Below are 26,489 nucleotides of genomic sequence, written 5' to 3' on the forward strand. Positions count from 1 at the left end.
GATTTTATCAAATTTTTTTATACTGGGTTTTTGTGCAGAGTTTTAGCTCTATTCTATTAGAGTCAGGATCTACACCCCCCCCCCCCCCCTCCAGCGTTTTGGTACTCTGACTACAGTAGACTACGATAAATGCTGTTTGAAATGCATTACCTTGTAATTCAGGTCACAGCAAAGGCCATTAAAAGCATTCTTTTTTATCATTTATGAGAGCAGGGAGTATTCAAATTATCATTATGAGATTTATCATTTATTGCTTGCCTATCTGTAAACTTGAGGGTTGGAGAGTTCTGTAGTATGGTGTGGCATATGAAATGTGATAAGAGGAGTGGAGAGGGGTGGGGAGTTTGTGCACTTTTAGGGTTTCAGTTGAATGAAAAACAAAAGGCAAGTATAAAAGCTTGACATTCCTCATCCTTATGCAACCATAGCATGTGGAAGGCATTGTTAGCTTCCAATGCCATGGCATGGACTCCACAATGCAATTAAACATGTTTAGCTTGTTTTTTTCTTTTCCCTTTGTTTAGGTGGGGATGGGGGGGGGGGGGGGGAGGGAATAGTAAGTGGGTGGGGAAAGGGTACATATTTTTGTAATGTCTCTGTTTGGTTGAACTTATCAACTTTATACTTTATTGTGACATTACATTCAGTGAAGTGAGAGAGGTATTAAAAGGGAAACATATGAAGTGAGGTAGAGGGAGAGATTGAGGGAGAGAGAGGAAGAAAGAGAAAAGGAGATATATAGTAAGGTAGGGGAGAGATACAGAGAGAGAGAGAGAGAGAGAGGAAGAGAGATAGAGATGGATATACAACACTGGAGGAATAGATGAAGGAATAGAAGGATATGATGAGTATGTGTCAGAGCCTTCCTTTGCAAAACAATTGTACAATACCTGTGTTTGCAGATTGACATTGCAATGCCTGTTGTTATAATGGCAGGTAAATTAGTGGATCAGATGGTTTGCACACAAACTCTGTTCAGAGCGTGCAGTCTGGCCGCGGGTGCAGTTGGTTCTGACATGCTTGTAGTTGCTCATGGGGATGGTCTCTGGCGAGTTTTTCCCGCCTCATTACCGTCGCAGCTCAAGAGGAGGAATATTGAGTTAGCCTGAATTATTAATTGTACATGGCCAATAGGTGGTAAAAGCTGCAGACTGTCTGTCGGCATGGCAACATGAGTTTACCCATGATTCTTGCCGCTCAACATGACAAGAGTCATTCTGTGTTCCTGTTGGATATATGTATATATTTTTTAAAGCACTAGATACATGAGACAAAGCAGGAAATAGTGTGCTATGTAGGACTGTGTCAAACTTTGTATCCAAGGAGATGGGAGTAAATATTGAAGCCCCTTTCTTCCCCTCGACCCAGATTCAGTCATGTAAAAGTTGTTTTGAAAAAAAGAAAAAAACACACATTGAAATTGTCATCACCAGCATGCATCCACTGTGGCTGTATCATAAGCATGTAATGTAGAGTATTGTCTACACATTATGATATGGAATTTGTTTCTTTGCCGCATAAACATCAATCTAGAATTCGGCTATGGTTTCACCATGGCCGAATTCGTCTTAGAATTGTGGGACCCACATTTTATTAGGATTGCTTAATTTTACATTGTTTTTGGATATCTCCGCCATTTCAAAACCGATTTTCATGGAATAAACCATGAATTTGTCTTGGAATTGTGTGATCTCCATACTTTATAAGTGGTTTCTGATTATCTTGCAAAAAGTTAAAATCTGAATCCCCATCTCTACCAAAGCTATACCATCCCTTTAACAGTTTTTATGACCAAATATAGGGTTACAATGTTTTAGCATGGTTTAAACTTTGCAACCTGTGATGGGGCATGATGTTGTTTTTTTTTGTGATTATTGGTAATCTGTGAAAACTACCCAAATTTGCACATCGCCGAAAATGTCCACTTGAGCTGGATTGACCCAGAGTTGGTAACCGATGCCTTGATCATCTGATTAAGGTGATAAAACCGTGACTTTTAGGATCTCAAATTTGCGTGATCTATTTCTGCTGATGAATGTGAACAGCCCTGCCATTATCTTGTCGGGGGAAATTCAGTTTGTGCGGTCGAGATGCGAGACTCCGTGCATGGATTCGTGCGTGGTCTGTTTGTGGCCGGGGAAGAACGTACAAACGTAGCCGTCTGCTGAGGTTATTGATAAATGAGCTTTCATCTACCGCAAAGGAGGTGGGGGGGGGGGGGGGGGATTGGAAGCAGGGGGAGGCTGGGAGAGGCAGGGGTAGAGAGAGGCGGAGAGGGGTGGAAGATTCAGGCCAATCATAGACGCAGGAAGGGGATGAGTTAGATTGGGCTGGGAAGCAAGTAGATTTGCCTGTTTGTATGTTTAGTGTAGTGAGCTTGTCAACAGTGGGGTTGAAGAGCTATAAAAGAACAAGTAGTGTATTTTAGGCTGGAATTCCCTTTATAACAATAATACTTTGCATCCTCATCGTGACATTGTGATCGTAACACTTGTGACCCGTTGCTAATGGTGACAAAAAAAAAGGTGCTGATGTGAGAAATGTCTTTTATTATCATTGTGCATTCAAAATAATAATGCAGATAAAAGATCAAAAAGTGTTTTTATTGATACCACTCATACTCTTTCACAGACTCAGTTACATAATTGCTTCTGTTGGAATATAGTGCTCAGATATCTAAAAATGCCAGCATCTTTTTTTTTTTTTTACCTGCTAGCTACACCTTTCAGAAAATCAAATCAGGATTCCACTTACAACATGTCTTAGAGCTTCCAGATTGATTTTAAAATCAACAACAAAGAAACAAATGAAGAACAAACAAGTGGGTTAGTTTTGCGAGAAATTGAATTTGGAACTCAAAGGGTATTCCTTGTTGAATTAAGTGTAATGATGTACTTGACTTTCTTTAGATGTGTTTTCCATTCCTCCTTTGCTCTCTGTCCCGTATAATTTTCTGCTCTCTTTTCTTTCGCTTGTGGCGTACTTTATATCAAATTACTATTCACAAGTCGTAATTGCTGTTGACCAGGGGCCCTGTACAAGGCAAGGGGTCGCAGTGGTTGCGGCTGGTTGCGTCGCACCCGCAAGATGTTGGCCTTTCAACTGTACACTCACACCTCAAATGCTCGCACAAAGCTTTTTCGAGCATTGTTTTCTGCCCTGAGTGAACGTGATAGAAAGAAGAGGAAATGAAAAAGCAATAGTCAAGTGGTCAGCTGTCGTGGAGCTTCTCTGAAAACTTTCTCGTTTTTGATAAAATATTCAAGCAGATGAAATCTGCCTGTTCCTCTTCTTGTAATTGATACCATTTGTGTTATGATTATGATAGTGATGATGATGATGATGATGATGATGATGATGATTGTTATTATTGTTACTATCATGATCACCCTCATTGTCATCATTTTTCATGCCACATTTTATCTATCAAGTGATTATTACTTTAATATTTGGTCAACCTCCCCCCCCCCCCAAAAAAAAAAAAAAAAAGAAAAAGAGAAGAAGTAATAACCAACTCATCATTCAACTGTAACAAGAAGTACTGTATACCCATCCATTTGTATTAAAAATTGTCTTTTTTTCATAAGAAAGAGTAACTTTAGGGAGAGAGAGTGTTTTTAAGATTTATGTTATGCAACTTGGGAGATGAGAAATCATACCCGATTTACATATCATGTGTAGTTTAAACAAGAAATACTTTGAGAATTGCACAAGTTCTTATCATAATTGTTATCATTGTTTTCGATGTCATCATTATTTCATAGTCATTATTTGAATCATCTTCATTAGCATTTTTGTTCATATTATCATCCCAGTTTTCTCCATCTTTTTTTTTCTTTTAACCTTCAGACTCGGAGGTAGAACGCTGTGCCCTGATGGAAAAAGTGTATCCGGGGCTAAGAGAGTACTGCGCTGGGAAAGGCTACGAGTTTGAGGTCATCGACCTCCACTGGGCATCTGGGACGACAGGATACGAGACCATCGCTTCCTAGACCAGTGTGCCAACGAAATCAGAAACTGCCAAATCCTCTCTGTGGGACCCAACTTCATTGTGAGTGGTTTGAATTCAGGCCTGACTCTTCACACCCAGATATCTGAAGTCTCAATTGTCAGTAACAGAGAAAAGCATGACAGTGCTATGAAGTATACTGCTCAATATTTGCTCTGTCTTAAAGGTGTTGTCAATATTATCACCTGCATAGACAACTCAGATTACACAATGCACTTGTGAGATACAGTGACTTTTTAAAAAAAATGACAATTCTTTTATGTGTTTAATCATAATTTATGTTGATTAATTACAGTGATTTTCAAGTGGCAATATGAATTCTTCCATTAATTGGGTTTTTTTCTTTCATCAAACTTCATGAAGTTTATTTGCTAATCTTTTACTGATTTATATATCTATTTACAGATCTGAAAGTTTCATTTATCTGCATGACATTTCCTTTTTCTAAAAGAGCAGTCTTGTGCATGGTAAGGCTCTTTGGTGAATGAGTCTGCTATCTTTGATGGTAGAGTTTGTAATAATCCGATTTGAAATACACTTTATGTTTGTCAGCCTCTTATTCAAGTTCTGGAAGAACCCATCCCAGTTCTTTTGTAGGGTATCTTGGTGGGGTTTTTGTGTGTTTATATTGTTTCTTTCAAAACTGAACAGTGACAGAAAAATAAAAGTAAAATAATCTACGATAACTTGAAAAAGAAAGCAATCAATTTAGCACAAATATTGTATATTTTTTGTAAAATTAACTGACAAGTTTTGTCTAGGAAATGCATGGCATGAGGAGCACTTTATTATTGCACTATCAAAGCTAAATCATCCTTGGAATGAAGCGTTTTTTTAGAGCCAATCTGCTGTCTTTTTTCTACAACAGTCTTTCCTGAACCAGAAGTACGACCGCCTGGCTGCCCCACTCCGCATCCTGGCCTCGGCCTACGACCGCCTCCTGAAGAAGGTGGGCAGCGAGGAGGACAAGGCCTTTCTCTCCCAGTGCTACCAGCTGGACTCCAATGCCACGCCCCCGGTCTACATCTACCAGGACGGTAGCAGCAAGGGCCAGCAGAACAGGGAGAAGGTGCACACGATCCTGAGCAGCTGCTGGGGGAAGGAGGAGAAGGAGATGTACATGGCGTCGAGTAAGGAATTATACAATTTGCCAGTACCATTGATAAGCTACATCATCAAATCCCAAAAGCCATTTTTCTCCAGTTTGGTGCTGTATCTTACTGTATTGTGATTTTTTGCTCATGTTTACTGTTTCCTGAAGAGTATAAAATCCACTATCATGCAAGCCCTTTGTAGTCCATTGATGATTCTTTGTGGCCGAAGTAGGATTTTCAAATGCTTCTTTATTTCCAAATGTGAGTCAAGATTTTTCCATTGCCAAAAGATGTTAAGAGTGTAGTTCTGTTTTGTTTTGTTTTTTGCTCAGATTGCAAAACATTATGTAAATTTTTTTCTGATTTGTTAAGATTTTATGAATGTAACCAGTTCTGAATAATCTTTCTCAAATACAAAATATGTGCAGTGTCAGCCCTACTACTGATATGATCCAATATTTACTACACCATTTGACTAGTTGATGTTCCCGTAACAAGCTGGCGTTTCAAACTTAAAAAGAGACAGCATTAGAATTTTGTGTTCTTGCATTTTTTTCCTCTCTGTGGCTTTTGATAGGCTAGGATGTGGTTGAACTGAGAGAATGAGATAGTGTCATGTTTTGTTTGTTTTACACAGTGCTGGAGACGGAGATAGAGAAGGGAGTGTTCAGTCCCGAGAGCTCCAGTGAGAGCATCATCTGGGCTCACCGCATCTTTAAGGGCATCGACTGCAACGACTCCATGGCAACCAACTACCTTGACCTGGTACTGTAAGTCCTTGGAGAAAATAAGTTCGGAGCGACTGTCGCAGGAGCAAATGTCGTGTCACCCCCTCCCCCATTTCTCTTCCCACGCTCTCTCCCCCTCTCCCTTCCCCTCCCCCTCCTTCTTTAGTATTGGTTGATGTCATTGGCATTCATTTTGCTACAGTTCTTCCTTTGCTTGACTGGTAGTGTACAAGTGGTCTGAACAATCTTACGTAGAACATTATATTAACCTGCTAGTACAGTACACCACAGACATCAGGTTAAAAAAAAGATCATATGTTATACTGATTATCATCACCAGGTGGTTCCATTATTAGAATTTAAAAATAAGCTTTCCATGTAAAGGGGAAAAAAGTGTTATGAGATTAAGGTGAGAAATCAGTGTCATTTCTCTTGCGTTCTGATGACATCACTTGATCATGTGATGAAAGTTTTGTAAACTGTTCCCATGGAGATGATCGGAAGAGAGCATTTATCGGAGCACAGGAATACCAGTAATAGATTGTATCAGAATAGACCATGTGATTCCATTTAAATGTAATATGAAATGTAGTGCTGTCTGTCTTGCCCCACTCTCAAATCAGCCGTCTCCTTTTTCCACGCACATGTGACTTTATCATCACAGTGAGATATTCAGTCTAAAAAATGCCCATGATTCTCTATGGATTGTTCCGACAAAAGTATTAATTCATCTAAAAAACAGTGGTTCTATTCCCGGAATACATGTAGGTCTTGTACATATTTGTTTTATTTGAGTACTGTGGTTTTAATTCATAAGAAAACACATTCATGAATCATCACATGGAATCGTTTTACTGTTAATCATACAGCAGGTGAAATGAATGTAATGTTGTGTAAAGCCCGCCGCACACTATATGACTCACAACTATATGACCTTAAGACCATGAGACCAGGTTGTACGACTTGGCAACGCCCACTATACGATCAGACTACACAACTAGGTTTACGAACATTCTGGCTTCAGTTTATGTTACCAATGAGTATGGAAGCGCACATTTCGTGCGCTTCCATATTCTTCGCATAATGCTGTATCGTGATTGGCTGAAAGCCCTCGAACGGTCGTGGAAATTCAACATGTCAAATCTCTACCACTGGCACTAAGACCCGTCGCACGACTGGAAAATGGCGAGGCTGTTGACGTCACACTTCTGGTCTTAAAGTCGTACGACTGGTCTGATCGTATAGTGTGCGGCGGGCTTTGGTTAAGCTCAGACAGTGGGAGTGTGAATCAAGAACAATGTTAATGTGAAAGGTGGAATTCCCGATGTGTGTTATTAATTGGTTTGTGTGACGATGAAGATGAGCTGGGTCCGTCTTGAGTTACAAGGAACATATTTTGGGCACATCCTTCTCACGCCTCGGTGCCTGGGGAATTTGAAGGTATTGCACAATGACTGTGGCATCTCTTGTCATAATGAGAGTTCTTACTGTGGTCATGATAACATGTGACTCTCATTCGGTAGTATTCTGTGTCTTGGTGCACTTGGGATAGAGAACAAAACAAAAACAAAATGCATGTGTAGAGTTAACCTTTGCTTTAGTGGCGTACTTGAAAGAAGATGATTGATGCTGCTATGAAATGCACAAGTGTGATTTTCAATATTATGGTGATGATAATAATATTGATGATTTGTATTTATATAGCATATCAATGATAATCTAGAAGACTGTCTAAGCTGTTAGCAAAAGCGGCTAAACATCAGAAACAGATAAAATTCATTGTATGTTGACATATAGATAGGAACATTATGCAGATCCAAATGAGCACTTGAGTCACTGATGCCCATATATCAAACGATCCATCAATGTTAACAAGGACTATGTGGGAATTTCTTCATGAAAGGGATGGTATAGTTTTGGTTGAGATGGGGTTTCAGGTTTCCAACTTTTGTTGTGAGATAATTACAAACCTCTTATGAAATATGAATATTAACGAGCATTCAATTCTAAGAGAAATTCAAAGTTTATTTGATGAAAATTGGTTTTGAAATAGCTGAGATATCCAAAACAAAGTAAAACAAAGTGGTCCTGATAAAAGTTGGGACCCAACTTTTGTTAGAACCTCTTTGTTATTGGATATCTCAGGTGTAGACAGGAATGGAATGTAATCTGTCATTTTTTTGCAGATAACATGATTCACTGTTACTGCCAGCCTGCTTACTTTATATCACCGTGAAACGCATGATAAAGACCTCTGCAGTCGGTATATATATGGTGTTTTTAATGGCATCGTGCATTCATGAAATATCTCATGATTATTTCATGGCATACCTGAGTTTGTAAACTCTGAATTTCATGTCCACAGGAGTGCAGTATAGAATGATAGCTGTGGTTTTAAGCAGGTTAATGTTCTCAAGGAGAACTCAAGGTTTAGCTGTGCCTGCCAAACATCTTATTTATATTCGAAGCCTCTCTCATTCAAGTATGCCAGTAGATCTTTATAGTGTAGTATCATATTACCATATTCCCAGTAGATGATGGCATATTACCAATATAGCTGTGAAAGGGCCAAGGTTCTGATATACATAGCTCACCTGTACCAAGGTTTCGAGTGAGTTCATTTATTACTTTTTCCTGGTCGTCTGTGATCTGTCGTCTACTAACCTCCATTTTGTGTGCATTGTTAGTTCTTCTTCAAATTGCTGTCTGATTTTGACCAAATCTGGGGAAGTTGGGGGAGGCGAAGGGGAGATGATAAGTTTGGAGGACAGTCTTTTCTTCCCTTTACCCTACTGTAGCAATTTCCACCATACTTGACAGGAATCGTACTTAGAGATCATTTGTGACTAAGTTAAACAAAGTTGCTTGATGGTTGTGACATGATTTTGTACAACACCATAACCAGAAGTCACAATTACTTGACATGAAATATTTGAGATACTGTAAAACAAGGAATTATCGCGTGCACTTTAATTTTGCGAATTTCACGAGCGCCAAGATTCGCGAAATTAAAATGCACGCGAAAGTCCATGTTTACATTATATGCATTCAGATGCCAGTGGCACTTCGTGAAAATTTCATGCCACGAAAAAGGCTGTCGGCTCCAATTCGCGAAAAATTCATGCCGCGAATATATCATGTTTTACAGTAATATACTGAACTCCTTTCCCGTAATTTGATGCACAGAAAGTGATGGTTATTGGAAGGACCTTGTGTGTTTGTTTTGTTTCCCATCTGAGAAGATGGCTGGATAGCCCATATTCAGCTGCTATAGCTAGTCTTCTGTGAGGTCCAGTTATGTGTACTTTAAAGAGGGGAACCACTTCACTGGGTTATGTATGGATGACCACAAGATGGCGTTTGTTGGCATTGCGTCATAACCAACTCTTTCTGTCCATCTTTTCCCCATTCCTGTCTCAAATACCCCATCCTCCATCCAGTCCAACGAGCAGCTTGCACAGCTGACCAAGCGCCTCCACTCTAAGGTCAACGAGGGTAACTTCCTGCCCTTTGAGGTGCCCTGGGGCCCCAAGGGTCTCGACCCGGACGGGGTGTCCAGCCACGCCACGTACCTTGAGAACTTCTGCTCGCAGGTGCAGACCATCGTCCGCGAACTCATCGACCGGGCCATCGCTGAGCAGCAGGAGGACGTCAAGGCCTCAAGTAAGTAGCTTTGTGGGGTCAGAGGTCAGTGGAGAAGGTCGATAGGTCATGGTAGGTGTCAAAGGTCATAGGAGAAAGTTGTTTGCGTGTGTTCTCGCAAGCTCAGCCCGAATCGTCATCCATCAGAGCCGGAATCTGAAAGTGTTATGAATAGGAGTGATCGAAAACATGTAAACAGTTGAGCAACCTGAGGAAGTTGTTACCATTTTAGGTTGTTGACTTGTGTAAAGCAGCATCATGCACTTAGCACTATTAACAGCCATCTAAGAAGAGTGTTCATGTGGACTACTCTCTCATAATTTCTTTCTTACAATATTATGGAGTGTCACTCGTGTATCGTTTCCATTTTTAAAACAAAACCAATCAGAGAAGACTTGTCTCCCTCATTGTCTTGATTATTGAGAAGGATTACATTGTAAGCTTTATCATCGTGACATGAACAGGATGTATGTATTTATATATACTTATTAGTGTGCGTGTGTGTGTGTGTGTGTGTGTGTGTGTGTGTGTGTGTGTGTGTGTGTGTGTGTGTGTGTAAAGTACTCATGGGATTTCACAATAAGACCGTCAGCAAACAGTGGTTATTGCAGTTCTGTTTCCTTGAATTTTGCTCCAAGTTTCACAGATCACTTTCTTTTTGTCATATGCTATTTCTTGCCTCCCCTCTGTCTCCTGTGTATCTATCTCTATCTGTCTGTCTATCTATCTGTCTGTCTATCTATCTATCTATCTATCTATCTATCTACCTACCTATCAATCTATTTATCTATCTATCTATCTATCTACCTACCTACCTATCAATCTGTCTATCTATCTATCTATCTATCTATCTATCTATCTATCTATCTCTCTACCTATCTGTCTATCTATCTATCTGTCTATGTATCTATCTATCTCTCTATCTATCTGTCTACCTATCTATCTGTCTATCTATCTATCTATCTATCTGTCTATCTATTTATCTATCTCTACCTATCTGTCTGTCTATTTGTCTATCTATCTATCTATCTCTACCTGTCTGTCTATCTGTCTATCTGTCTATCTATCTATATATCTATCTACCTATCTATCTATATATCTATCTATCTGTCTATCTATCTATCTATCTATCTATCTATCTATCTGTCTATCTATCTATCTATCTCTACCTGTCTGTCTATCTATCTATCTATCTATCTATCTATCTATCTATCTATCTATCTATATATCTGTCTATCTATCTATCTATCTGTCTATCTATCTCTACCTGTCTGTCTATCTATCTATCTATCTGTCTGTCTATCTATCTATCTATCTATCTGTCTATCTATCTATCTATCTCTACTTGTCTATCTATCTATCTATCTATCTGTCTATCTATCTACCTCTTTTTCTCTGTCTATGTCGCTATGGGATCAATTATCCTCTTATGTGAAAGACATGAGCTCTATGTAGTCTGTAGCCCTTGTTTTCCGTGCCAAGTCCTTTCAGCTTGTTGAAAGCATGCTTATGACATTTATATATATTTTTTGATACTGAAATATAATACAAATGCAGTACTAACTAGAGCACACATAAATCATAGTTTGAAGTATGATTATGACAAAAAAAAAGGTTTTGTGGATATCCAAGTAGGAGATTTATATGATAAAAGAAAAGATTCATTATAGTTTTTCTGAGTTTTACTTACATTCTAGAATCACTTGGAAAATAGAACAAGTGAACCCGAGATTACACAAGGTAGGGGTATAACTTAAATAGACACAAATTCTTAGTTTGTTCATGTTTAAGAACATTCTCTCTGTCTGGTTTGGAATGTCACAAACCGACAGTAAAGAGTGTGTGTGTGAGGGGGGGGGGGGGGGGGGAGTAACCAAACATCTCTGAAGATTATATTGTTTGATATGTACATTAATTGGCTGGCCACAAATAATCTCGAACAAAAAGAGAAGCTTTTGAATAAAGCAGTTTTCTTCTGATCCATGAGAGCCATCAGTAGAGCTTCCCATGTGAATTAGAGTAAAATATACCCAGAAACTTGGCAAATAGTAGTAATTTCAGCCGTAACTTTGTAGGGTAGTGCAGCTTCCTTGAAACACAGCTTGTGAGCCTGAGGACTCTCAGCCAATGGTGTCCATTCATGATGTGGCAGCAGAGTCAAGAAAGGGGGAATGTGATGATAAGTTGATGAATAAAGAAGACAGTTAATTGTTGCCCCCACTGATGCTTTATATTGAGTAGTCTCAAGGCCGCATGATACTGTTACATATCAAATAGAGTCAACCCTGTCTATAGTGGCCACCTGCTTTGTCCACCCGCTACACTAACCACTGCAGAGAAATTGTGAATTACAACCTTGCACATGGTGGCCACCTATGTCTAACACAACCAACAGCCTCCTGAATGCCTCCTTAAGTCTACTATTTCACTGTGTAAAACAATATAGCAGCCACAAACTCAGATTAAGCACCATCTATTGGCTTACTAATTAGTTGCTTCAGAGTTCCTATTGCTGCATGATAGCTGTTTGAATTTTTTTTCCGACTTTAAACTAAATTGGTTATCTTGAGTAAAAAAGAACCCAACATGATATACTTTCATGTATACATGTTTCTGAATTAAACATAATTATGTTTTCAGAGATTTGAATCGAATTTTTAAACGATGGTATTTAAAAGAAGCTAAAAAGATACAAATACATATGTGTTGTAACTTAAAGGCTAAGTCCAATGAGGAATCACTAACACTCGACCAAGAATTAGACCAGTGTTCCGCCAAACTCGTAAAGTGAAATGATCAATAAGGCGCCAAAATCTCCTCTTTCTTCTCTCCCTCCCTTCTCTCTTTCTCTTCTCTATCTATTTCTCTGTCTCCTGCTTTCTGTGTGAGAAGCTGTGACATTTGCAGTGATGTATCTCATGAAGCAGCTGACAGTTGGTGTCAATTTGACCAGGATTAGTGTCAAAAGACTTGATAATTGACTGCCTTTCCAGTTGCATTCCCTTGAAGGTTCAGCTTCCTAGTGCAAACATTTGCTGACTTTTCTGCTCAGTAAATATATTTTCTATTGATGGATTAACAACTGGATATTTTGAAGCTTTGTATACATGGTTAATATATAAGTAAGTTTTGTGGATGATTTAGAACTTGTACTACAATGTTATCATTGCGTGCTTAAGCCATTCAGTGCACTTCATTAAAATGGTATGAGAATCTTAGTAGATGTAGTGTGTACACCAGTCAGCTGTATTGGTAATATCACAATGACGTTTATAAAACAAATATTATTCCTGAAAATTGCAATGATGTGGAGCATCAAAGCAGTGTGTTGGTGCAGACCAAGATTAGTGACGAGTTCTTAGCTTGACAAGTTTCCCACCCCGCCTTGTCTCACTTGTCCAGGAATCCACCGTCGCTTGCGTGCCGAGCTTGAGCACCACACCTCCCTCTGCCAGAAGCAGGTTGAAACATTCCAGGGATGTAGCGCCCTCGTGGGACAGATCAGCTCCTACCTGAGCAGCGACAGCAGCGTGCCCTTGGTCCTGCACGGGCCGCAGGGATGTGGCAAGTCAGCGCTGGCCGCCATGGGCGCAAAGACAGCGGTTCAAGCCTTGCCCAACAGCGCCTGCGTGATCAGGTTTATCGGTTCATCCCCAGAGTCGTCAACACCAAACCAAGTCTTCAGGAGCGTATGTGAGCAGATTGCCTACCTGTATGGGGAGCATATATCAATAGGAGCTAGGGTGAGTTCTTATACCAGCTTTATACCAGTAGGAATCTTTTTTATGCCTCCACCACGAGGTGTCGCCGGAGGCATTATGTTTTCGGGTTGTCCGTCCTTCCGTCTGTCCGTAATGAATTTTGTGGACAGTGTAACTAAAAAACCGTTTAAGGTGTCCCAATGAGACTTGGTATGTATATGCATGAGTGGACGAAGTTGTGCCTATCAACTTTTGGGCGCACATGCTCAAGGTCCAAGGTCAAAAAGTCAAGGTCAAATGTTCAAAATTTCACCATTTCCCCCATATCTATGCAATGCCTGGAGCTTTTTTCTTGAAACTTGGTGTATACATGTAATAACAAATAAAGAGTCTCCAGAGAGAATTTTGAGTCATGAGATCAAAGGTCAAAGGTCAGAGGTCAAGTGAAAATGTTAAAATTTCACTTTTTTCTCCATATCTTGGAAATGGTTCAAGCTATCTTCATGGAACTTAGTGCATATGCATGTGCTGACTAGCAGTGATGACCTAGGGAATGTGGGGTCATGGGTCAAAGGTCATGGGTCAAAGGTCAAGGTCAACTCATAATTTCACTTTTTCCCTCATATTTAAATGCAATACATGCCAGATTTTTCTTGAAACTTGATACATACATGTACTGTATACGCTATAATTTTCGCGTACATAAATTTTCGCGAATTGCCGCTGTCACACATTTTCGCGAGTGGTTAAATTCGCGATTGAGGGACCAGAGAAAATATGAAGTGGCAAAGAAAGTGAATTTTCAACTTACTAGCAAATAAGAATGATACTAGGTATACACTGCATGAAAAAAACTCACCAAACGCTGCGAACTAGTAAGTTAGAATTCAACATTTTTGAAGTGGTTAAGTCCATCGCGCTAGATTTCTGACGAGTGGTCCCCTTGCGATAATGGATTGGCTCTCTACAGTATTCGTACAATGTAAGTAGACGTGGACGTGCGGAAACAAGCTTAGCCAGTATGGTCTGTTTGTAAAGCCATGACATGGTATACTAGTACTGAAATGTTCGTATCATCAAGGCAAGGGATTCATTTTGGAAGGTAATATTTTCGTGTGTTGTTAATTTCGCGAAAAGCTCCCGACTCGCGAAATTCGCGAAAATAAAACCCCCGCGAAATATATAGCGTATACAGTATATCCAACAGAGAATTTTCTTGTCCAAAGGTCATGGTCAAAGGTCAAGTGAAAGTGCTAAATTTCATTTCTTCGTCCATATCTCGAAAGTGACTAAGTTATGATCATGAAACTTAGTACATATATATACAGATGCATGTTCTACCTGACAGTGATTCTCTTGGGAATTTTAGGGTCATAGGGTCAAAGGTCCAGGGTCAAAAGACAAGTTGAAATGCAAAAAATTTTACGATTCGATAGTAAAATTACACTTTTCTTCATACCTTGAAAGTTAATCAATGCATAGACTTATAAAAAAAGAGTAAAAAGTGAAGTAAAAATCCTCAAATCCCCAAATACCTGCGCTCATAGGCAGTATAGCTGTCCATCCATTTAATCCTAGTTCAAGGACAGTGAACTTTCAAAACATTTGTGACAAACCTGTCATTTTAATATTTTACCAATTATGTGAAACACATCACACATTGTCAATACATTGTGGTATAGACTTATTAGGAAAACCATGCATTAAGGCGGAGGCATACCAGTCGCCATAGCGACATTTCTAGTTTCTGTAATTTAATGGGGTTGACGTCACCCGTGCCTCTTCGCTTTTGCACTTGCCTTACCAAGGAACATTGTTCGAACTCGCAACAGGTGATTTTTGTTTTCAGAAGATTTGATAATGTCTTATAGCCATTGCAAATACATCACATCATGACTCACCAAACTGTTTTTCATGTCAAGAAGATATTTTGCTAATTGTAGTGTGAACATTTAGTTTCCTAATAATTGAAAGCAAGCAATTTAACATTCCTTTTGTTGCAAATCAGTTTTAGTTTGAAGGAATGGATAAATGAGAGCAAAATAAAAGTGTTATGATACTTTGAGTATGATATGTAATCATTTGTAATCAGTGATCAACAAGCATTTGTCAAATTAAGATCTCTAGGAAATTAAAAAGACAATAATGACATGATTTTTCTTGTGGGTCTGCTCAGATCATGGTGACCACAACTCTTTTTCAGATGGAAATATTACATCATGATATCAAAACTTTTGGATTTGTTCCTTGCACTTTGGCAAAATAGTTTTTTTTTTTTCATTACAGGAATGCCTCTCATTTTATCACATGTGATGAGTCATTTTGCCTTAAAAAAACAAAACAAAACAAAACAAAACAAAACAAAACAAAACAAAACAAAACAAAACAAAACAAAACAAAACAAAACCCCAAACTGTCTGATTGAATTTCAGGGAATCAAGAGATTGCACAAAGATCTGCCACAGCTCCTGAAGAAGGTCACCCCACAGCGACCTCTCGTTGTCATCATCGATGGGCTGGACCAGTTCAGCGATGATGAGGCCGAGGCACTCAGCGCCATCCCCAAGACCCTGGCTCCCTGCGTGAAGATGATCCTGACGACAAGAGGGAAGGACTTTGACGGTTTCACCAAGCTTCAGGTCAGTCATGCGTGTTGGCTGCTATTAGGATTGTTGGAATGGTGATGGTGACTATGGACATTAAGATGATGATATTTATGAAAATGAAGGTTAGGATGATGGTGGTGATGATGATGATGAACATGAAGGTTAGGATGATGGTGATGATGATGATGATAAAGATGAAGGTTAGGATGATAGTGATGGTGGTGATGATGATGATAATGATGATAAATATGAAGGTTAGGACGATGGTGGTGATGATGATTATGATGATGAACACGAAGGTTAGGATGATGGTGATGATGATGATGATGAACATGAAGGTTAGGATGATGGTGATGATGATGATGATAAATAGGAAGGTTAGGATGATGGTGGTGATGATGATGATGATGATGAACATGAAGGTTAGGATGATGGTGATGATGATGATGATGATGATGATAAATATGAAGGTTAGGATGATGGTGATGATGATGATGATGGTGGTGATAGATATGAAGGTTAGGATGGTGGTGGTGGTGATGATGATGATGAACATGAAGGTTAGGATGATGGTGATGATGGTGATGATGATGACTGTGGGGGTAAGGATGATGATGGTGGTGGTGATGATGATGATAATGATGAAGATGGGATGATTGTGGTGGTGATGATGATGGTGAATGTGAACATGAAGATTCAGGTGATGGTGATGATGATGGTGATGATGAAAATGATGAATAGGAACATGAAGATTGGGGTAATGGTTATGATGTGGATGATGATGATGATGATGATGATAATAAAGCACTGTTTGTGATGAAATAATTTTAGGTGATTATACAGAACTTATGTGCCAGTAGCATGCCAAATCCAACATCACATTTTTGTATTTTTATCAAAGTATGTAAATTAGTACCTATTATTTTTAGTTGAAAGTCTTCTTTTCACACTAATGACAACAGCGACAACCGGTTGAGTTGACCTCTTGTGCTAATGAAATTATCATAATCATTGTCATGGTCTATTATTAACCCATTGCCTCCGAGATTCTGTAATTCTCATTGAGTTAATACAGGGCCTGCCCGGTTCCTGGTTGTGGGTCTATACTTCTTGAGAACAAAGAGTTGTGCCGTATTCATCACTTGATAGCGAAAATAAATGAAGATCTCTTCTCTGTCTTTCTTTTCTTGTAATACAGAATCTGCTGAAGGACAGTGCGCAATTTGTAGAGATACCTCCACTAGCCAATGACGAAGCTGCCAAACTGAGCGAAACTCTGCTGAAGTCGCACCGGCGGACCCTGACGGAGGACCAGCACAGCGCCCTGCAGGACGCAGTGGCGGCTTGCCCGCTTCCGCTCTTCATAAAGCTAGCGTGCCAGGCTGCCTGCTCGTGGCACAGTTATGATGCAGTGTCTGAAACGAAGCTGAGCTCAGATGTGACGTCACTGTTTGCTATGCATCTGGAAACCCTGGAGAAGCGCTATGGCAAAGTGGCCGTTTCAAAATCTCTGTCGTATCTGACAATCGCGAGGGATGGTCTCTCCGATGCAGAAATGAACGATATACTGTCGTGCGATGAGGATGTGTTGAATGAGCTGTATGCACAGAGGACACAGGCATTGAGGAGGGTCCCCTGTTTACTCTGGGTGGCCCTGTGCCAGGAGCTTGGTCCATTCCTACAGGAATGCAGTGTCAATGGACGCTTACTGCGATGTTGGGGTCACTCATGCTTCAGGGAGGTAGTAACCAAGCAATATTTATCAAACGAGAAAGAAAAAGCGGAGCTACATAAGAACATCCAAGACTACTTCCAGGATCGTTGGGCCAAGGGGAAGAAGAAGCCCTATGTGGGCGAGGGAGGCATGGAGATGATCATGGACAGGTTGGTGCTCACCCAACCTGATGCTTTTGGCAAAGTGGACAACCTGAGGAGGTTCCAGGAAGTCAGCTATCATGTATTCCATGCCGGGGAAAAGAAGTTTGCGGACAAGTATGTGTGGGACGTAGACTGGTTGGTCAAAAAACTCACGTGTTGTGATGTGTACGATGTCTTGGAGGATGTGCGGTTGGCGCAGTCGTGTGATCCCTCCAATCAGGACCTGCAGCTGATGGAAGAGTTCTTGCAACTCTCGGCATATGCGCTGTCCTGCTCGGGATCGCAGCTCTTCACACAGCTGTGTCAACGGCTGGACAAGTCTCTGGAGAAGGAGAAGAGCAAATACCCGCTCATGAGCAAACTGCTCGAGACTGCCAACAACCCCCCTCACATCAGCTTCTTTCCCTCCACACCCTGTCTCCTGAAGGTCAGAGATGCCAAGGATGAAGTCCTGGACGATGACTGTGAGAAGCTAAAGCAGAATAACCTCTCCCGACTCTACCGTGGCAAGTCAACGCCGTGGCACATGGTGTCCATCTCTCCAGACAAGGGTGAGCTTGTGGTGTGGGATATCATCACACAAAAATCAGTCAGGACGTTGACTGGGCTGGATAGCCCACGAGATATATGCTTCATTGATTCCCACCGCGTGGTTGTGTTGTGCAATCGTGAGCTCAAGATCTACAACCTGGACACGGGCACGCTGCAGACCAAACTCAAGGGGTTGATGAACCAGAAGATGCCATACTTCTCGCTGCATGACGAGGACCATATCGTGGCGCTGTCGCGCAACCGCATGTACGTCAACATCATCAACGTCACCAGCGGGGAGACCGAGTCCACCTTCAAGGCCGGGGAGGACCGCTTCCTCAACAGCCTACTGGTCAGTGCGAATGGTCAGCGGTGTGTGTGCGGCGATGAGACGCAGAAGCCGAGTCCGCTCCTCGTCTGGGATCTCAACGCTAGGAAGCTCATTCAGGATTTCCGCATCCCACAGCATGAGTTTGTCACCCGCATGGCGGCCATCTCCAACGATGGTCACTATGTTGTGTCAGTCATCAAGGTAAGGAACATCATACTGTACAAGTGGAAATTTTCTTGGTGTTGAAATTTTCATGCATTTCGCGCATCCAGAAGCTACCACAAGAGTGAAAGCACATGAATGTTTTTTCTTGCCATATGTTCACGTACTCGATGTCTTGATTTCATGGAATTAAGAATATGTGAAACTCTTCTCACCCGGTAGAGTGCGAAAAATTGGTTACACAAAAATATTCGCTTTCGCAGTATGCTGGAACCAATCATTTTAGATTTATTGCATTGTAAAATAATTGTAATCAAACATGTACATGCACGTGAGGAGGAAAGATTGACAGGTAAAATATAGAGTACTGATAAGACGGAAAGATTATGAGAAAAATGGAGCAAAATTGAACAAAGTAATTTTGAAATAGATTTTGCTGAGACTTATTATATTTATTCCAAAGATGGCAAAAAATAAATCAAAATACTATTGATGAGATAATCTCAAATGGAGTGTATATGCTTGTAAGATCGAGGGTTTCATTTTGCTGATATAAAATATTTCTTTTTCAAGAACTAGATATATATCATTGAAACCTTGTCATGCTACCCAACTTCATGTCAGTCTGTGTAGATTTCATCTTCAGCCACTTTCTGTGACCTTGTTTGACTTTTGCTGGTCCACAGTATGCTTTTCACTTCAGAGATTTAAGTACATATTAAATTAAGTGATCTATAGGGTACACCCAGAGTAAATGTATCTTTAATATCATATGTTGCCAGCTACACACTTAACTGTCCTTCCCTTGGACTGTTAACAAGAAACGAAGATGATGTTTTTAAAGTGTATAAAGTCAGTTTGTAATGCTCTTGTTCATGCAGACATGATGAAACTTCTGCGATGTTAAATAATTCTCTTTCCCAAATTGTGTCTATATTTGCGCTGTGGTGCTTTGTTCCTTCAGGTAAGCAAGGCAAATATATACCTGCATTGTTCTGAAATCTTTGCTGACAATGTGTTGTTTTGATTCCAAAAACCTACCATCTCCAATCATTTACAACCCTCTGCAGGAGTTGGAAGACCCGACCCGCAACTTTGTGTTCGTCTACGACCTTCAGAGCGGTCAGCTCTTCAAGAAGTGGAAGCCGCCGGTCAACACCACGTGTGTTGCCATCTCGTCAGAGGGCATGTGTGTGGTGAATGGCTGTGAGGATGCGTCCATCTTGGTCTGGGATCTCGCATCGGGCTCCATGAAGTAAGACATTAGCATTGTCGTGTTCTTTCACACCGGCAGTGCAAAATTGTGACATTAACTCTTTATGTGCCACGTTCGCACGTCCGACTCAGTCGACGGCATGCCAAGTTCGCATGTTCTGCTCAAACGCACATACCTGCCCAAACTGTTCGATTAACCGCCAAATGCTACAGTGCCATTCTTGTCACATGTAGCTTGCATGTTATGTGGTAATTGACTATCAAGCGGTGTTCCCTACTGACTTTGCGAGCAAGTACTAAGGTTCAGTCACTGTTTTCTGTGCAAAAGTCATGCCTCTATAATAATGTAGCTACTGGTCATTTAAAAGAAAATAAGTCATAGATTTGTAATACAGTTTAAATCACGGCAAATCACGGCAAAGCTTGGCATTTTCTCTACAATTTTACTCATTACATGTCAAGGGTAACACAAATCTATAAAAGTTACATTGATTTGAAAAACAGAATGTTTTCCCCAAGCATGACTGTGTTGCTTTCTCAGAATATTGTTGCACACAGGGGATTTACACCATGGCACATAAAGAGTTAATAGCAAAATTGCAGCATTTCAGTGACAGTTGCTAGTCAAATGCCTTCCTGGACATTGCTAGAATATTGGTACAGCGGGGTGCAATGTTTCTGGAGACTTGGTGTGAAGTTTGCAATGAGACGGCTTACAGTAAAAATATTGGTCACATAGCCTCCACTAAATGTTATGATCCTTTCCGACAGACACACATGAAATGTGTATCTATCTGGCCAGGCTTCTAATGACAACAGAGCTGTACTAGCGTGCGGCAGATTGCGCAGCCAGTTGTGCATGAGCTGTACTGTTACAATGTGGTAACTGGGAATCTTTTGTAGTATGGAAATATTTATGGAATTGCTGCTAATCTAAACTATTGCAAAAATATTTACACCTAAGTATCTGAAAAGATATCACATTTGCTATGAGATCGCTTTCATCTTTGTAATTTTCTGTGTGTGTGTGAGAGTCGCAGTCCATGCATGTTAAAGATCTGGCTTCATTCATTGCAAATAGTGAGGTGCAAACCCTGTGAAATGGTCCGACTCAAATACGCATAAAGTGTGGAGATGCTGACCCTGCATGGTCTGCCTTGGATGGCTAGCAATAGTCATCGAATAGTATCAACCAGGCACATGGTATCATTGAGAGGAAGAAGAAGTGAAATATATAAAAAATCAGATGTTGTGGCCCATTGTATAATCAAATATATTCATTTTTTATTTTGTTGATGGTCGTTGTGTATCTCTTCATACCTATTGCACCCCCCAAAATATGTCTGTGATGTTAGCCAGTGCATGTTCCTGCCATATTGTACAGAACTGTACCCATAATGATGTAATACCCTGTATTTTGTCTACACAGACACACGTTGGAGGGGCACACCCACCCTGTGGACAAACTTTACCTGTCTGATGATGGAACGGTCTGCCTCACCTATGATTCCACTCTCCAGGACCGTACCATTCGGGCGTGGGATCTTCAGAAGGGTGAGCACATCATTCATCATTTATGTTAAACAGTCTTAGAGTTTGGCTAGCCAGCAACAACTATACACAGCAACAACAGCAAAGGTCAATGAACATAAATCTGAATGAAACACGCCTAAAAACAGGAGAAACAGACTAAAATAGATCAATCCATTCACATAATTTTTGGATAACTTGATCAAGTCAATGTTTCGTGAATTTTGTTGTGACAGTAAAAAAAAAATGGCTCTCTGAATTTTGAAGCCAAAGCTGAAACTATTCAAATGAACTGAAAATGTACTAATTGAATGAGAAATGGTCTTTTTCAATCCCAACTTTTCACCCCTTTCAGGTGTATGTCTGGCTGCGTTCACGCCAGACCAACCAATCAGCTGCTGCCAAATATCCGCCGACGGGACGTGTGTTGTGATCGGCCTGCCGGGACAAAACGATATCATCTCGCTCTGGATCCGTTCTAGTAGCTCTGGCTCCGCTCCGAAAGACACCGCACCGTTCGGCGACCCCAGTCGGAATGGATCCCTCTTCAATGTGAATCCGAGCGAGGGTCAATGACCTACGTGACCCCGGCGTAGTTTTGTCACTAGTTAATTTCAGTAAAAATATTCAAAGCGGCATAAATCTTGATGTGTAATATAGGGCATATGAGAGGAAATTTTGTAAGAGATGGTGGACATGTCAAGTAAGGAGATATCATAATTGGTTTAATCAAGTAAGCGTCTGTGTAACAGAGTGTATGTTTCTAGTATGAAGTGCCCACCCATGTCAAAAAACACCTCACATCTTTACTTGATGATGTAGAAATCAGTCGCAGTTGAGGTAACACAACAGTTTTTGCCCCCGCCCCCTCATCTCTTAGTGAGAATGACATCCTACTTGTATCTTCCAAGGTACTACATTACATTTGGGAGTTTTCAGTGAGATGTTTTACCACGTATGGAATTTTAAGGTGCAGTACACAAAGAAATCTGTCAACTTATAGGGCATTTGTCGTTATGGGACTCAGGAAACAGTATGACATTGTGTGGTCACTAAGCCAAGTCACCTGGCACAGTGACCTTTTTGTCTCTTTGCAGAAGAGAGCAAAGATTCAACTACAAAGTAAGCTGAGCTGCTAGAAATCACGGACAGTTTACCGAAATTTGGGAATCATGGTTTGAAAATTTGTAATGCATCACTACGTAGCAGCTGTGACAAGAACAAGAGGGAGGAAGGGGTTTGACATTTTGTACTGCTGATGAATGATAACTACTTACCTATTCTCGCTTATGATGACATAAAAGAAATCTTCATTTTTGTAATAGTATTTTAAACCATTCACATTTTGAGAAGTTGAAAGGGACTGAGAATGCTGCTTAACCCCTTAAAAATGATGATAAATTTGAATTTAAAAAAAGGACTACATGTACTGTCTTCCAGTCATGTCATTCAAAATATAACTATTTTCCGATATTGGATAACACAAGCCCAAGATACTCACCAACAGCTGGCTGGGAAGAAAGAGATGAGATAGGGGAAAGTTAAGGGCTGAGATTTGGAGGCATTCTTCTTCTGTTCCTCCTTCTTTCATTTAGAGATGGGAATGAGAGGAATGGGCGATATTTAAGTCAGGGTTTCATGATAACTTGCAAGGATCCATATTCTGAACACCCATCATTGGAAAACCATAACAGGGTGGTATATTAAAGTCTATCAGGGCTATGGAGAAAGCCAGTCACAGAGGTTTTTCTTGGAAGGTCTGAATGGAGAAGGTTATCACTGGAGAAGGCAAAACAGTAGAATCCTTTTATTTGCAGGGTATGAACTGAGAAATAGTTGTACATATTTTGTGTTGTGGCATTGGTATAATGTGCTGTGTATGCTTACTCTTTGTAACTAATATTGTATATATTGTCTCGTACGCGCGCGTGTGTGTGTGTGTGTAAGCCGCTATTGTGCTGCATCCGAATACTTCTACCTTTTTTTTTTTAGAGATGAATAAATCACAAACACATGTTTTTACCATCCCCTGTCCCCTTTCCTAGTGATGTGAGTATCAGAGGCTGCAATAAGATAAAAATATAGAGGGTAAGTGTTGATGTTGTTGTAGCCTTTCTGTCCTGTTATGCAACCTCCAATAGAGACAAAGGTCATGGAGCTTTTGTAGGAATGTTCTGGTCAGTTCCGGTATGACACACGTCATTCCTGAGGTTGAGTGCTTCCATAGCAATGTGTGTCAAACCACATCCCCGATTGTGAAGAGGGGTGGGTGCAGGCTTGGGTAACTCCATCTGAACTCTTCTCCTTCATGTGGTCTGTACTGCCAGCAAATTCTCTCCCCTGCCCTGACCCCCCCCCCCCCCCCCATCCACTACCCCACCCCCTCCACCCCCTCCATCCCCCCTCACCTCCTACCTTTTCCTTGATAGTGAAATGGGTAATATTTTGCACAAGACGTTTACATTGATCATGTTGTAAGACCAAGGCCCTGTTTTATCAAAAGATAAAATCAATTTTAACTTTCCTTACCACACCGGATGCCATAGACAAATCAACTATATAATCAATTTTAACTTTTCATAAAACAGGTCTCAAGTCACAGGTATGGTTTACATACATGAAAGTATATGTGTAGGCCTGCTTACAGTATACGCCATATTTATTTTTGCAAATTCTGCACGTCAGGTGCTAGTCACAAATTTAACAACATGCGAAAATATTAACTCTGACCCTGACATGAACGCGACGTGCATGCATACATTCCTCGGAATTTCACGACTCGTGAACCTGTCTGGAAGTCCCGATTCGCGAAGAAATTAGACTGGATAAATATTTATGAGGCATATGCGGTACATGGTGCCGTTATTACATAAGACAGTTTGGGAAGAGGAATCTTTCCATATCCCTGCAGGTAGATATTCAGTCGTTTGAGTTGTGAGATGCTAATGTTACAGGGTCTTGCAGTATGGGAGATACAGTCTGACCTCGATTATCCAACCATTTCTTATCTAGACTTCTCTTTTCATGTTAACTTAATCAAACAGGATAGATGAAAAAAGAAAAGTGATTTCAAACTCCAATAAAAACTCCTATAAGACTCACACGATTCACCTATGATATTTCCAATGGAAGCATGCTGTGAATTTTACATTCCCAACAGAAACATGCTATTAATTTTACATTAAAATGTTTCAATTTCTGTAAAAAAGAAAAGTGACTAAAATTTCAAGGAGGCTCTACCAAAGACTATACTAAAGACTATACCACTGTTGCAGTGTAAGCTGCCTACTTAGGCACCACCGGGTTGGCAGCCACATGTACATACATAAACATTATTTCTTCCATTTCCGACCGGTCCTGACATGGCTGGATAACAGAGGTCGGACTGTAGTGAGTTGGGACAGGGCATTTCCTCACACGTACTCTCGCGCTATGGCAGTTTACAAGCCCCATTGGAGACGGTGGAGAGGAGGGATGGAGGGGGTGTGAGGACAGTTAGTTAGGACTGTACGGAGACGGAGAGGAAAAGCAGCAGTGGAGCCATCGCTGTTGTCATGGTGACCATCAAAGATGGACCAATCCCTAGTGAAGAGGCAATGACTGAAACAAATAAACAAACAAACAAACAGAAGACATATAGCAAAGGAGTAGGTTAAAGCCAAGTGTGCATCATGTGCTATAACGATAACTTAACTCGTCATCCATGGCTGTTCGTACATATATACCTGCCTGTAATGCTTGTGTGTGCTTGTGTGTGGCTGTGTTTGTATCAAAAAGAAAAACCGGAAAAAAAACTGAGGAAAACAAAACAAAAAAATTATGGTGTGTCCCTTGAACAAGACTAGTCATAGTACACATTGACATTATGTGCGTCTCTTGAAGTAGGCTAGCTACTGTAAGTAAATGTGTGCATTTATATCGTATCATTGAGACCTGATTAGATCTTAAATATCATCAACTTTCCTATCCTTGTCGGATCATGGTGTCACATGACACGGGATCAGAGTGGTGGTTGTCGCTGGAGTTGCCAAATTGCTGAGGATCTGTAGTGATTTATTTATATCGTTATTGTAAATATCTTGTGAATAGTATGTTAAAACAAAGAAAAAAGGAATTGATGTTTTTGTGAAGAAAAAAATCTGACGAATGAACTCATGAAATTTTGTTCATGCTCTGTGTCAAATTAAAATTGAGACGATAACTGATGAATAGAAGTAGATAAGTTTTTTTTTTCCTATAGATAAGATTTTTTTTTTTTCCTTTGATGCTTAAAGGCTGATATGTGTTATACTAATAAAAACGAACTTTGGGTTTTCTCCCATGCAGAAAAATTACGAGAGAGAAAGTGAGTGTGTGAAAGCGAGAGAGAATGAGTCTTAATTTTATGTTTTCCCTTCCTATTTCCCTCTGTACTTCTCTCTTTCCTGTTGCTGTGGTTTATATGCAATAGATGTCATTAACATGTGTCCTGCTTACTGCAGAATGTAAAACAAGACTTCTTTTTTTTTTTTTAAGTGTGGCATTTGATTGTGTCGTTAATGAGTGAAGGTTAGCTTAGACAATTGTGTATCATTCAAAATATGCTAAAAGAAAAAAATGAATGTTAATAATTGACTTAATAAAGATTGGTTTGAAAGAGACTGGTTGGTATGGAGGCAGCAATGGTTTTGTATCCGTCTTCTCACCCTTTACAGTGGCTGGAGACACGCCATGAAGCATCGGTATGAATAAAAGTTGGGAAGCAACAAGGTGGCAGCGTTATGGGGTTATGTGAGAAACTTGATTCATTTTTTATCAATTTTTTATTTTAAATGTTAGATGTGTATCATGGTATATCTTCTTGGGTTATCTTGTGTATCAGAGCGTTCTTAGCATGGTAGCATGTAGGGTATGAAAACAAAATGATAATAATGATGATTATTGCTTTGGTGTCTATTACAGTTCTGTGTGAAGAGATGTGTATAACCATATTCATGAGTTTTCCATCTTGACGGCTTAAGGAGTAAATGGCATGTATACCGATACTGGTTGATAAAGTCCTTTCCTTTTTAAAGTGGAAGCT

The 26,489-nt window shown here is 40.2% G+C and overlaps 1 pseudogene; it reads left to right on the top strand.

Annotated features, from left to right (window-relative positions):
* The window catches only part of LOC139724518 (NACHT domain- and WD repeat-containing protein 1-like), a 35,598-nt pseudogene extending 12,829 nt beyond the window's left edge, over nt 1-22,769 (top strand).
* The last annotated feature ends 3,720 nt before the right edge of the window (nt 22,770-26,489 follow it).

The sequence above is a fragment of the Diadema antillarum genome, unplaced genomic scaffold (genome assembly GCF_040938485.1).
Source record: "Diadema antillarum isolate AM-2024a unplaced genomic scaffold, OU_Dant_1.0 scf00000218, whole genome shotgun sequence".
In the NCBI taxonomy this organism is placed as follows: Eukaryota; Metazoa; Echinodermata; class Echinoidea; order Diadematoida; family Diadematidae; genus Diadema; species Diadema antillarum.